Genomic DNA, 11942 nt, shown 5'->3' on the forward strand with positions numbered 1-11942 from the left:
ATATTTCCCATACCAACATCTACTGTATGACTAGATCCTCCGATTGATGAGTAAACCTTCATGCTTAACTTATCCATTTTTGTCGTCAAAGCATCAAATTTGGCATTGAACATACTCATGGCATCTAATTCATATACACCAACTGGTGGCTTCTTCATTTAATTTCTTTCACAGCTCCATTGATAATTGTTGTAAGCAATTTTATCCAATGCTGAACAAGCTTCATCTTCTGACTTTTCCATAAGATCACCTCTTGAAGATGCATCAATTATACTTCTAATTGCTTGAGAAACACCATTGTAGAAATGTTGAACTAGCATCCATTTAGGGATTCCATGATGTGGACATCTCCTTTGAAGATCCTTATATCTCTCCCAAGCTTCATAGAGACTCTCATCATCCCTTGGTCTGAAAGAAGTTAATTCATTTCTCAATTTTGCAGTCTTGCTAGGAGGAAAGTATTGAGCCAAGAAAGCTTGTGACAACTCATCCCAAGTAGTTATTGAACCCGAAGGTAATGAATGTAACCACTCCCTAGCACGATCCTTCAAAGAAAAAGGAAATAATCTCAATCGGATGGCATCATCTGACACTCCATTTATCTTCAGCATGTAGTTAATTTCAAGAAAATGTGCAAGGTGCACATGTGGACTCTCAGTAGGACCTCCCCCAAACTGTGATTATTGAACCATTTGACAAAGTGAGGGCTTCAACTCAAAGTTGTTTGCTTCCACTCTAGGCCTTGTAATACTCGGTCTAAAATCTCCAAAATTAGGAAAAGCATGATCCTTAATTGATCGGTTGTTGTTGTTTGCCATAGCTTCTATCACTTGTTGCTCTTGATGTTGCTCTTGCTGTCTTTGAATTCTGAGTTCAGCTTTTCTTCTTTTAGATTCTGCTCTTAAAGCTTTAGCTGTCTTTCAATCTCAGGATCAAAAATTAAATCAATTTCTGCACTTTTTGTTCTTCTCATATAAAAGATATGTACCTAAAAAACCAAAATAAGAAAAATCTCAAAGTAAAATGATAAAGAAGAGAAGTTAAAATAAGAAATAAAATGCCCAAATTAACCAAACAATCAATCATCTAATATCAAACAAAACAAATCCCCGGCAACGACGCCAAAAACTTGGTTGCGTACTCCGCAAGTATACGGGTCGTTCAAGTAGTAAAGAAAAGATATCGTCCCACTGAGAATTATTGTTTGAGTACCAAACTATAAAAGTCACGATTATTTGGGCTGTCGATAATTTGTGCCAAAAATAGAGTAAGAGATGCAGCAAAATAAATTGAGAAAATAAGGAAATTATAATGAATTAAGCTAATAAAATTCTAAGCACTATACTAATTTACTAAAATTTCAGCAAGTAACAAAAGATTTAATTAATTAATGGTAAAAATGGATTCTAGAGTTGAGGTTCATGAAGTAAATTTTATTGGGATTTGGATAGGCAAAGCCAAGATCAAAGAAAATACAAGTTTGAAGGAAGTTGATTCTGATTTTCTTTAATTTCTCTTTCAAGCAAACTAAAGAGTGTTTTAAAGGAAACTAAACCCCATTCTCATGCGATGTTTAATTACCCAAAACCCTTTAAGCATTTTAATCAACTTGAAATTCCTCTTAACCCACTAATTTATTTCTAACACTAGGTGATTAAGTTTATTATCTTGATTATCTATCATAGATTTTCACCTCTCAGTCCTTAAATCTAAGATTAAGAACAAGACCCAAAGGGTACCAACAATAGGTATGTAAATAAGCACACAAGATAAGAATCAAAGCTTATATATTCTAAATATCTTGTTAAAACCAGTCCAAATCCACAAATAAAACTTAAATCATTACACCCAACTCTGAAATCTTAAGTATCTACTCACTCATGCTTATATTTACAAGTAGAAAATATGAAATAAAGCAAGAAACATGAAAATAAGTCTAAAAATAAAGAACTCAAAAGAAAAAGATCCAAATCTCTGAAAATGGAAGCTGGAAAACGTCACTTTGCAGGTGTTCTTCCTCCAAAAATGGCGTGATTCCGTCTTCCTCTCTCTTTTGATTTTTCTCTCTCTTTCTCCTTATAGTAAAAAAATGAGAATATGATGCTTTTATATCCCCTCAAGGGTTTCCCTAAAAATAGTATCTAAAGGGATAAGGACAAAAGGTGTAAAAGGTGTGAAAAGAGAAAATTTTTCCATGTCAGCAAATCTACAAGCGCCATCCCACATGCCTCATGTTGATTTAGGCTGTTTTTCACATGCCTCATGTTGATTCAGAAGAGGAGTCTTTAGATCTGCATGACCAGCTACACGGGGCATGTGGGAGTCCCTGAAAGTCTCGGCGTGTTTTCTCCAAAATCTCTGTTTACACGACTCGCCACACGGGGCATGTGGAAGTCCATGAAACTTTCGGCGTGTTTTGTTTCGGAGTCTCTGTTTACATGACCCAGTGTGAATTTACATGCCTCATGTTAATTTCTGCTAGGTAACTCTTATCTTCACACGACCTTCAACACGGGGCATGTGAAGGTCCTTGAAAGTTTCGGCTGGTCTTCTCCTTTAGGCGAATTTTCTTCACTTTTCACTCTACTTTAAGCTTCCAAATCACTTTGAATTTCTTCTATATGGACCTTTTTGCCTTTAAACCTTGTTAAAACCTATCAAAAACATTAAAATTCCAAAAATCAAATATAATGAAACTAAAATTAACAAATTAACTAAAATAAGCATTAAAAGCATAAAATTACTAAACTAGAAAGGCAAAATGGATGCAAAATTACCCTAAAATATCTATATAAAATGGGTTTATCAAACCCAAAATGAATAGTAAACTTCACTTAAATTTTCAGCGAATGTGTTTACATTCTTCCTTTTGTCTACCATATCTAGTACCAACATTCCAAAGCTATACACATCTGCTTTGTATGAGACACGTCCAATGTTTTTGTATAATAATTCTGGTGCCATATATCCTATTGTTCCCCTTGCAGCCGTAAGAGATGCCATGTTCCCCTTGGTTGGATAAAATTTAGCTAGCCCAAAATCTGAAATCTTTGGTGTGAAATTTTCATCAAGAAGAATGTTGTGAGGTTTCATGTCAAAATGAAGGATTTGCATATCACAGCCTTCATGTAGATATTCAATGCCATAGGTGAAAGAAAAACACCTCCAAGGGTGAAAAATTAGCAATTTTAAAATTTTCAAGCCCTAATGTTTCATGCAACATTCAAACAATTTATATTATTGCAAAATAAATATTTTGGTTACAAAAATTGCAACTCAATTGCTAAAATGCCTATTTGTCATTAGGAAACAATAACCTTAAATTAACAAGATAAAAATAAGGATTTTTATCCGAATAAGCACGGAATCAAATTCAACACCAAATCCGGAAAGCAAAGATAACCAAGAGTTGATCCTTTACTCCGTCCACATGAACAAAATGATCAAAGCACCAATCTTGAACCAAAACTCTTTTGTGGTTCATTTCTTATCTTGGTCAAAGCTTGCACAAAGATTTAGTTTAGGGTTTTCTGGGTTTTAACCTTATAGAAGTACAGAGAAACAAATTCTCTACCTTTAATTCAAGAATAACAACTTTAAATATCTCTTGAATTAATCACAAAGAAGAAGATGGGAGAGTTTGGTTTAAGAGAAAATGGAAGATGGAAAAGTTGCAATCTCTAAAGTTGTCTTCCAAAAAGAAGAAGAAGACCTTTTTATACTTTAGAGAATTCAATCAAAATAAAAATGTCTAATTACACATTAGGGATTCCTATATTCTTAAAGTTGTCTTTCAATCTCTAACAATTAGAGATTTCAATTCTCTAAATTCAATTAGTGGTTGACCACTACTCTTTACTAACTTTACAAGTATTTACACCTAATTCACCAATTACATGTGTTTTCTAATTTTGATTTAGCCACTTGTTATGTTAATACAAATTAGGGAATTAAAACACCATACCACTTTAAGGATTCACATATCCCTAAACTGTTATGGAAAACACTAATTAGACATAAATCAATTTTCTCTCATGACTTTTCAAGTTATTTTAACTAAATTAAAAATTCTTACTTTATAGATTAATTAATCAAGTTTATATTTAAACACTTTAAATATTAACTTGAATACTTCCATTGATGAATTTAGTTTCAAGTCATGCTAGGGACTTTACAATCTAATTGTAAACTAAAAACATTAATTTAATTAATTAATTAAATCATTTAATCAATTAATTAAATTAATTATACTTTGAACATGTTATTATTTTTGTGTATGACTTTCTACGTTCATTACTAATTGACAATGAAAATAATATTAACTTTTTAATATTATTGGAATTATTCCATGCTTAGAGTGAAATTTTCTTTTTCACTCTTAGTTCTCATAAATCATAGGTTACACCTAGCATGATGTACCATGACTACCAAACTAGTGGTGAATTAATTTATACTTGACTTATGAACCTTGATCATACATACCATGCACTAAAATCTCTCTGTGAGATAATCCCGATTCTAGTTAGGGTCATGATTTATGCCAAACCCTAATTACTTAGAATCATATATCCTCATCTTAATTTCAATTCTTCATTAACAAGACTTTTCAATCAAAAACTCTTTTCTGACTAAGTATATCTGTCATGGGCAGAAACTTTATTTATCAAGAACAATTAAGATGGACATAAAATTTTATCCTTATTTACTTAGGACAACAAATCTCATTTTGACTAAACATCAATCTCCATATATAACTAGTCGGAGCTAAAACACACCCGTATACTCATACCTAATACAAGTATATAAATGGTATCAAATTCAAACCACTTATATATAAGATAACCATGTTATCTCACTGTGTTATCTCAGATTAAGAGATTATATGCACTATTATGATCAAGACGATAATGTATTGACAAGAGTAAACGCCATGTATACATCATCTTAATGTCACTGGTTCAGCCTACTTATTTTATAAGTACCCACTATGTTTGTTATATAACATAAGACTCGCCATTCCATTTTATTAATATCTCATACTAATCCATGAAAACAAACAGAGGTGATAGTCTATACAGCTAAATCATACACAGTGAGGTATCTTTGACTGTGAACCAAAATTTATAACACTTATACTAGATTATTCTGTCACTCATATTTTTAACATCTTAAAAATGAAACATCTAACAAGCTGTTAAAGGATATTTTCAATTAAATTTAAGCAATTTAAATTAAAAGAAAAGATATATGCCATTAAATAGGAATAAATATTTATAAGATATAAATCATAAGTTATGTTCTAGGGCATACAACTAACAATGGGCCACTCCAATGGAAATCTCATAAAGTTTTTCCCAACTTAAAGAGATAGATCCTTCTTTATGAAACATATAATTATTAAGAGACCCGGTGGACGTGAATTCATATATAAGAGCCTACTTTGATCTCTCAACACAAATTGTACAATATTAGTATGATGAATCCTCCTAATAGTAGCAACTTCATTGATAAAATTTTGTCCATTACCTTTAGATTCATTCAATATCTTTATTGCAGCACATTTACCACTACGAAGTTTTCCTTTATACACAGAACCAAAGCCTCCTTCTCCTAACTTTTCCTTAAAACCTCCTGTAATCTTTTTAATGTTTGAGTAAGAATATCTTAGTGGCACAAGGTTATTGTGGCTATGCAAGAATTCTTCAATAGTGTCACACTCCGATAGATGCCTTCTCCGCCATTTATAAGTAAGAAATGCAATTAACAATAGAGCCCCAAATGAATCTCTTGCAGCAAAAAACTTTATAAATGAAAAGTTTACGGAGGCATTTAAGAGAGACAAACTCATTAAATAAGCAAGGCTATAGAAGCGTAAGGTTTATAAGTTAGCTATGTTTTCATATGTTTTCTTTTTGGCCCTCTGCATATAAATAAACATATCTAAAATTAATTAATGAGAGAAGTTCTTATCAACATTAGGCATCATCTTTGGGAGCCCAACTGCAGAAAATTTAAATAAAAACAGTGATGTTGGCATTCTTAAAAGTTAAAAGAAGTAGTTAATTAAAAGTAGATCTCTATTATATAAATGGAAAGGGAGGCCTTACTTCTGAGTCCATATCCTACGTCAATGTTACCTTCAATTAATTAAGAAAGCTATAAAATTAATATTTATAAGAAATATTTATCTATTATTAGAGCTTAGCTGCATCAGAAACTTATGTAATAACTAGCAAGTATTAGATATCTTTTTTTTTTGGCTAAATGCAATTTATGATTGGCCAAAAAATAAAAGATCACATTTTTTTAATAAAAAATAAAAATTTAATATTTGTTGGGCACAATAAACTTTTTTTTTTTTTAAAAAAAAAGAAGAGGAAATGTACTTGTATGTGTTTAGTCATAAAAAAGAAAAGCCAATTACTAGATGAAAGTGTTGCGTACCTTTCCATGTTATGCAGTGAACATGGTTGCTGTTGTTCTCCAGGTAGCAATCTCCTGGACAATTAACACACTAGGCGCCAGCGAACCAAGAAAGCTCGAACCCAAATGCCAGATATTTATGAATTTGAATGAAGGACACATTCCTTACAGGAATTGGAAACAAAGTCCTCATCTCCACGCTGCACTAGTCCATCAAATCAGATGCACTTGGGTAGCCTAAAACCACATGAATAGTTGACTCATTGATACAAGGTGCGGTGTCCACATAATCAAAAAAAAAAAAAAAAATCACTGGATTTGGGCACTTGATGAAACAATCGCCAGCGACAAACAGGATAACCATACGCCTTGGTTCGTCGATTTTTAATTCTCATCCGAGTATGGATCTTTCTTTTTGAAGTGGTAACTAGTCAAAGGAAAACGAGGAGTGGAGGAATAATCATCTGGATCGACGCCCGCATCCACCAGTCGGATTGTGAAGTTATGGTAATTGATGGCCTGCGCATAGTATTTTCCTCCATATAGATATATCACCGTCGAATTATTTTCACAAGAAAGGTTATAACTAAGGTCTCCGCAGTTGATTGAATCAGTTTCGAATCGGAAAGGGTAACTAATATTACGGATATTACCGCAGGCTGAAGGGGCACAGTGGCTTGTTTCCGCAAGATTGGAACTTTGGAAAACTAACAGGAAAAATAAGATGACACTTTCTCTAATCATGGAGAATTTGCTGTGTTTAGATCATCAGATTTGTCTTAATCTGTTTCAGACTCTCTGAAACTAGGCAAAAAGATAGTTTCTATCCTAACGGTGATAAAATTTAATGGACAAATTTATCCTCGTTTTGGATAAAATTTACTTTATATACCCTTGTGTGCGAATATATAACTACTATTTAAATAAAGTTTAACTAGCATTTAGAGGTGAGTACTGTTTGATTTGAATTGAATAAACTGAATCAAACCGCTTTAATTCAATAATTTGGTTAGGTTCAATTTTACATTTTAAGAATTTTAGTTATTTCAGTTTAATTAGATTTTGAAAAAAAAAATTAATTGAACCGAACTGTACCAAATTGCTTTATTGATTTTTAAATTGATTTATTTTATGAGAAATTTATGAATTATATGTAATAATATATATATAAATTGTTTCATTTCATTGATTAATAGTTATTAGGTTCAAAATAAGATAAAATAATTTAAAAATCAAGTCTAAATTAAAAATCATTAAAAATTAAAAACCGATTGGTTCGAACCAAAATAAAGCGGTTTGGTTCAATTTAATTTTTAATTCATTTTAGCTCGGTTCGATTTTTAAAATATGGTAATTCAATTAATTCAGTTTTAATGATTCAGTTCGGTTCAGCTCGATTTAAATCAAATGCTCAACCCTCTATCATTTCCATTTACATATGTTTTTCTAATTTTAAGATAATAATATATTAAAATTAAAATAAAATAAAATTTTAAAGGTTAAATAATATACACTTCATATTTTTAACTACAAAAAATTGTTCAAATTTCCACTTTTTTAAATTTATCTTATTTCCTTAATTTTATTTTTCTTTCATATGTTAAAAGTGTTATTTGTGTTTTCAATACGGTGCTGTTTACACTAAAAATAATTTAATGAAGTTATTGATTATTTTAGATCTATAATTAATTAAAATTAATTTTGTAATATTAATTTAATTAATTTTATTGTATTAATTAAATTATGAGGCCTAAGATTATTTATTAAGTAATTATTTTGCCTCTTTTGTACAACAATGAAAAATTTCAGCTTCACACTCTTGTAATTTTTTTACCTTTCTCGACAAAACATCTTCATATCTTCGATGATTTTAACCATCCACTCTTCGAAAAAAATTACACCTACTCAATTGTTAAAATCAACCACATCCATAAAATTTTCGTCCTTTATTTTCCTCGATCATGGCTGTCTTCATAGGTACGGGCAGGGAGCATGCAACGACACATTACAAAACTCTCTGTTCTCTATTCATCTCGGCTTCTTCTAATTGCTTCACATTTTGATTTTGAGAACTCACTTTGGTTTTGTTTTAGGAAAGGGTAAAAGATTATTGGGAAGAAGATTATTGTTCCAGGTAAATAATCTTCAGACCACATCAATCAAAGTCTATCTTTTCAATATATAAAGAGAAATAAAAATATAATAAGTTTTTTAAGTTTAGCCCTTCAATTATCCTTAAAAAAAAATCTATCATTTTCAAAAAATAAGAAAATTAAATCCCAATTGAATGAGCAAACTGAAACTTAAGTCAACGTAAAGATTAATTCTATCATTTTCAGAATTTATTAAATTAAACAAAACTTAGTCAATATAATATTTATTTATTATATGTAAATTATAACTTTAAATGTGTTTGTAACATTCAGCCCATTAAACCAATTGATGTGGCCCATAATAGAATAATAATAAAAGAGAAAATGAGCTAAATGAGACAAAGGGAAAATTATTTCCATTTTATTTTCCTTGAGCAGAAATTGGGGAAAAGCAAACTCAACACCAAATTTTTCCTTGCATCCCTTCATTCACACCAAAATGATGAGCAAATATACTTCCCAGAATGGATTTATAATCTTTTGGAAGAAAGAGACACTACATCAAATTTAGACTTTAACAACCTGTCTTATATGGTGTTAAAAATTTAAAATATAATATTAATAAGAATTATCAACAAACATATAGTGATGTGAATAAATTTTGTAGACTAAAGTTTTTAAAAACACTTTCATATTAATTTGTAACATTATTATATATGATATTATATACATTATTTATTACGTTATATGATACCTTAATGTCAAAATACATTACCTTAATGTTATTTATTATTTTAATATCATTTATAAAATAATGTTAAAAAAATATTGTTAAAGCCTATATTTGTTGTAGTGAGAAGACCATAGTTTCACAGATTGAGGAAGAGGGAGATGCTAAAATTGCGAAGAAACTAGCAATTGTTAGACTATGGTGCATTCAGTGGAACGCGTCAATCGCTCCTCCAAAAAAGTTGTTCATATGTTGAATGCTGAAGGAGAGAATCTAACAATGGAGGTCTGTTTAACTCTGCCATTTGGACAAGAACATTTGCAAGAATTTCAGGGAAAAGAAACAGAGTAGAAATCATAACAGCACCGTGCAAGTATTTCCAGGGGTGAACGTAGGATCAATTATTAAGGGGCCCAAATTTAAGAATAAGTCTTTTCTATATTTATACACCTAACTAATCAACAAATGACATATTAATAAGTTCGATAGATAAATATATATTTATGATTTTCCATTGGTGGGTGTATTGCACAAACACCTTGATTTGAGTAAGAATTTTTCACAATTTAAATAGTCATATAATTATTATAATTAATAGTCATATAATTATTATAATTAATGAAAAATTATAAATTGTATAATTTATTAATTTTAAATAATAAGGAAATATTTAATTAAAAAAGTCAATAAATCATAATCAATATTTATTTAGCCATGGTTAGGAGATCAATATTTAGAGAACTTTATTTAGTGTTAAAGTGTCATAGAAATACTAAATTTAAGTTTCAAGAGTTTAAATATGTGCACAGATATTTTTAAATTAATTAATGTTTTAATATAATTTATAATTATTATAAAAAAATAATTAAAATTTTGAGTCTATAGAAATAAAAAAAAATAGAGATAAATTTTTACACTCACAAAAAATTTCAATTTTTTAGGTTCAATGAATCATCTATTTTCATAATTGATAGTAAAATTAATTTTAGATTTCATAAAATTATTATTCCTAAAATTGAAGGAAAATTTTTAGATACGAATTAATAAAATTAGTCATTAAAATAAAAATTTTAATCCATTTAGAAACAATAAAGCTTTATATCTTTTTTTTTTAATTTTAAAATAAGCTTTATATCTCACACACTCGCCCCCAGTTTTTTTTAATTTTTTTTTTTATCAGAACCACCCCTTGTTCTTCATAGCATATTTGTCCAGAAATTTATATGGAAATTAGTTTGTGAACAAGTCATGCTAGGTTGTCAAGCATTTAACGTATTATACTCCAAAAACACTTTTAAAAGTCTTATTTTGGTTCTTTTACCTTAGGCAATGTTCGGCAATATTAGCTATAATAGCTGTTAGCTTATTATTAACTATTAATTGTTGGTAATTACTTATTTATATAGTGATTAAAATAAAAATATTTGATAAAAATAATTGTTCGATTGATTATTAAATATAAAAATAATGGTATAATCTTATTAATCTCAATGAAAAGGCTCCCACAACCTTTAAAAGTTAGAATAAGTAACTTTTTATGAACCATTCTAACAACATTTAAACATTAGCATAAATATTATGTTATTAAACAATATAAATAAGAGAAATAATATTTTAACTATAGTTAAAATATTAAATATTATCTTAAAAATTATTGTCGAATATGGCCCCATTCTTATTCTCTATAATGGATAATTTTGTATTTGATCAAGAATATAATGCCTTTTGGGCGAGGCTAATGGTGGTCGATTCTTCTCTTGCAAAACTAAACAGGTGTCCGAATCATCAACCTGAGCGGAATCATCAATATGGTTGGTGGTAAAGGTGCCGAAATTGTACGTCATTGGATCAAGTGCTCGGGTCTTTTGAGAGACCGTTATATCAAAATAACATGCTAACATCGACAGGGTGTTTCTTGTAAACAACTGGAAGAGAGAGAAAAGAATGCTTTTCTTCTTTTTTTTTTTTTAGATAATTGGTCTTTAGACCATGTCCATCAATGTCTATCGATCCAATGTATAAAACAAAAAATGTAATAACTTTTTTAAGTTTGGCCCTTCAATTATTCTGAAAAAGTCAATTCTATTATTATCAAAAAAAAAAAGTAGGAAATTAAATTTGTAGGAGTTTAGAACAGAGAAAAAATGCCAAATAGGAAGCAAAATGAGGAGAATGGGTAGAGAGACAGGAATTTGCAAATCTTGTAGAATATAAGTGATCCATTGAAGCTTACAAACAATGGTGGCCATACTCTAGTAGTTTGCTTCAGCTAAGGATTTACTCATTGCTGATTGCTTCTTAGACTTCCATGAGATGATGAAGAGCCCAAAAATACACAATAACTAGTAATGGATTTACAGATAGTAGAACATGCCGCTCAGTCAGCATCACAAAAAGCTCATAATTGTAAAGAGTTATTGTTATTTTTTTATGTGACTTAAATTTTGGATATATCTTCATAGACTCGAATGTTAAAGCAGGCATATAAATTTAAGATACACATACAATCGCATAATCACAGTATAGCAATGAGAAAAATAAATAATATAGGATTTAGATGGTTTGACCATATGGTTTAAGTCCACGGGTAAAACGAGAGAAAAAATTCCACAATGATGAAAAAAAACAAGATAAAATTATTCAAAACTCTTAAATTCTAATATTAGTGTGTTTCTCGAATATCTAACAAATCTTCT

At 29.8% G+C, this 11942-nt stretch overlaps 1 non-coding gene across 1 annotated transcript; it reads left to right on the plus strand.

Annotated features, from left to right (window-relative positions):
* Positions 1–330: 330 nt before the first annotated feature.
* LOC131181066 (small nucleolar RNA R71) lies at positions 331–437 on the plus strand. Its single transcript, XR_009149693.1, has one exon. It is a non-coding gene; the product is annotated as a small nucleolar RNA R71 (small nucleolar RNA).
* Positions 438–11942: the final 11505 nt, after the last annotated feature.

Source organism: Hevea brasiliensis, chromosome 6, assembly GCF_030052815.1.
Source record: "Hevea brasiliensis isolate MT/VB/25A 57/8 chromosome 6, ASM3005281v1, whole genome shotgun sequence".
Lineage (NCBI taxonomy): Eukaryota > Viridiplantae > Streptophyta > Magnoliopsida > Malpighiales > Euphorbiaceae > Hevea > Hevea brasiliensis.